Here is a 2,603-nt window from a genome sequence, read left to right as displayed (position 1 = left end):
GGCTAATAATAGATGATATTTTTCAATGTATACCTTTTTTCCCTTTAATAAAGATTTCTTTTAAGTAGTTCAACTTATATTTGGGGGCAACAATACCTGTCCTACCTCCCTAGATTGGCTGTTGCAAGACTCAAATAATAATAAGGAAGATAATAATAATAACATTTTACATTGATGCTTTATTATTTCCAACACATGTTCACATAGGTAGTCATTTGATCTTATGAGCCACCCTGTGAGGTAAGTGGGGCAGATATTATCCCCATTTTAGAGACACGGGGACTGAAGCTAGGAGAGGGGAACTGATTTGTTCACGATCACACAGTGGTAGAGAGGAGACTTGAATTTTGTTTTCCTGACTCCAAATCCAAAGTTCAATATACTCTATTTCTTTTTTTAAAGAACCAAAGTGATTTTTATTCCATAAATTAACCCATTTATTGTTGACTATGGGCTAGAGATATTTGATGAGAAGATTTTACTGGTTTTTCAATTCCTTCAGTCTTCTGATGGCAGATTTGACTGTGACGGCAGAGGTGGTATTGTAGGTCCATGCCCCACTAGCTACTGTTTTTATACAGGATCCATAATTCCCAGCACCCACAACCTGTCTCTTCATTTTGGTCTTGCCACAGAAAGAGCAGGTATATTTGGCATGCTGGCTAATCTCAATTTTCTTCACCATTCTTCTAAGGGATGCACCATAACATGTTCCATATTTACCAACAATTTCAACCTTCTTGGTACGTTTAGCCATGTTACCAGTTGTGGAGCCAGAGCTCAGAGGGACTATGTACTGTATTTCTGACTCTTTCCAAGGTACCATATACTACATGCAAAGTATTACAATACTTAGAATAGGCATACAAGCACTTTAAAAATTATGAAGACCCATCTGGGTTGCCAATGCCAAGAACAATAGTTAAAATAATAATAAGTGGAGAATACAAGTTCCTTAAAGCAACGTCTCCAACTGCTTCAGGGAAGGATCTAACACATTTTGGAATCTCAGTAAAAATCAACAGACACTGATAATGACAACCATTCAACTGTCCTGCCAGAAGAAATGGAAAAAGGAGGTAATGAATTTATTTTCAAAGCACCAAAATAGTTTGAGTCAGTTCTTCCATTGAGCCCAAAGTCTAGGTCAGCTCTTGTTTGGCTCAATCACTCCCTCTTCTTAGCTAGTTTCTATTTGTACTTAATGTCTCATGCTGTGAAACTTGAAATAATCCTACATTCCTTACATCTCCATATTCTGCCAAAGAGATCATTACCAAATCAGTTTGGACTTCAAGTCAAATATGTATGAAAATAAACCAGTTTCCCAGCACAAAAAATTCTTTGGAAGTAGGGTCATGTGAGAGGAAAAGGGACTGGCACATGCATTATATCTCTGACATCAATTCCCCATGGAGAAGAGTCTGGGAACCTGCACCCAGGAAAGTCATGATGATATCTAAAGGAAGTGCCTTGAAGAGAGACTGGAGAATAGGATTGCTGTTCAGTCATTTTGCAGTTGTGTCCAACTCTTGGTGGCCCCATTTGGGGTTTTCCTGGCAAAGACACTGAAGTGGCCATTTCCTTCTCCAGCTCATTTGACAGATGAGAAAACTGAGGCAAACAGGGTTAAGTTACTTGCCCAGGATCACACAGCTAGTAAGAGTCTGAAGCCAGATTTGAACTTATGAAGATGAGTCTTCCTGATTCCAGGTCTGATGCTCTATCCACTGCACCACTTAGCTGTCCCAGATGGTCTCTAACTAGTTCCAATCTGCTAACCACATGATGACTAGCAGTCTTTTTGATTGTCTGTGGTTATGGAACTGGAACTGGAGGCTTTCAAGAGGCATTGAGCATTCTCTTCAGCTGCTCTCTCTTGATTTGATGCCCTCGTTGACTGTGTCTGGTAAGAGTCAATGCTATAAGATGGTGGAGAGAGGGCCTTGGGCCTTCTCCCCTTTTAGACCAACATGTGAGCTCTTGAATATGGCCCTCAAACCTTTCACCTTATTATTTGTTATTTTCATTTTGTGTGAAGAAAATTAATCTGGGGGCTTTGACATTATGATCTTCAAAAAGTCAGGAAAGAGAAACTCTGAGAGTCAAGGAGTCTGAGTTTAGGCTTTGCAGTCATTCCAGTATCAATGTTCTAAAGAGCAAGGAGTGACCTTGGGAATGACTTGTAGCACCCAGTCCAGTGGCAGTGAAATGAGGACTAATCCAGCATTCATCCAGCATCTGGAAATGGACATAAAATAATAATAATAACAACAACAATAACTTGCATTTATACAGCATCTACTCTGTCCAAACACTGTGCTAAGTGCCTTTTACAAAATTACTTCATTTGATCCTCAGAACAAGCTGGGAGATAGGTGCTGTTGTTATTTCCATTTTACAGTTGGGGGACTGAAGCCAGATTTCCACCCTGGTCTTCTTGAGTCCAGGTCCAGCACTTTATCCACTGTACCACCTGGCTTCCTTGATGGAACCACTGTCATACAAAAACTACCCTGAGTCTGAGCCCAATGTCCCTGGAGACCGAGGTGGCATAAGCAATGTAGTGTTCCCCAAGGAACTGGGAGAAAATGTTTGTTCTT

The 2,603-nt window shown here is 40.3% G+C and overlaps 1 pseudogene; it reads right to left on the bottom strand.

Moving 5' to 3' along the window:
• Positions 1-239: 239 nt before the first annotated feature.
• Positions 240-2,234, bottom strand: LOC110216859 (large ribosomal subunit protein eL43 pseudogene; annotated as a pseudogene).
• Positions 2,235-2,603: the final 369 nt, after the last annotated feature.

This window comes from Phascolarctos cinereus, unplaced genomic scaffold (assembly GCF_003287225.1).
Source record: "Phascolarctos cinereus isolate Bilbo 61053 unplaced genomic scaffold, phaCin_HiC Scaffold_5;HRSCAF=322, whole genome shotgun sequence".
NCBI lineage: Eukaryota > Metazoa > Chordata > Mammalia > Diprotodontia > Phascolarctidae > Phascolarctos > Phascolarctos cinereus.
The sequence above is the reverse complement of the archived record's forward strand: the minus strand, read 5'-3'. Positions and strand labels throughout refer to the sequence as shown.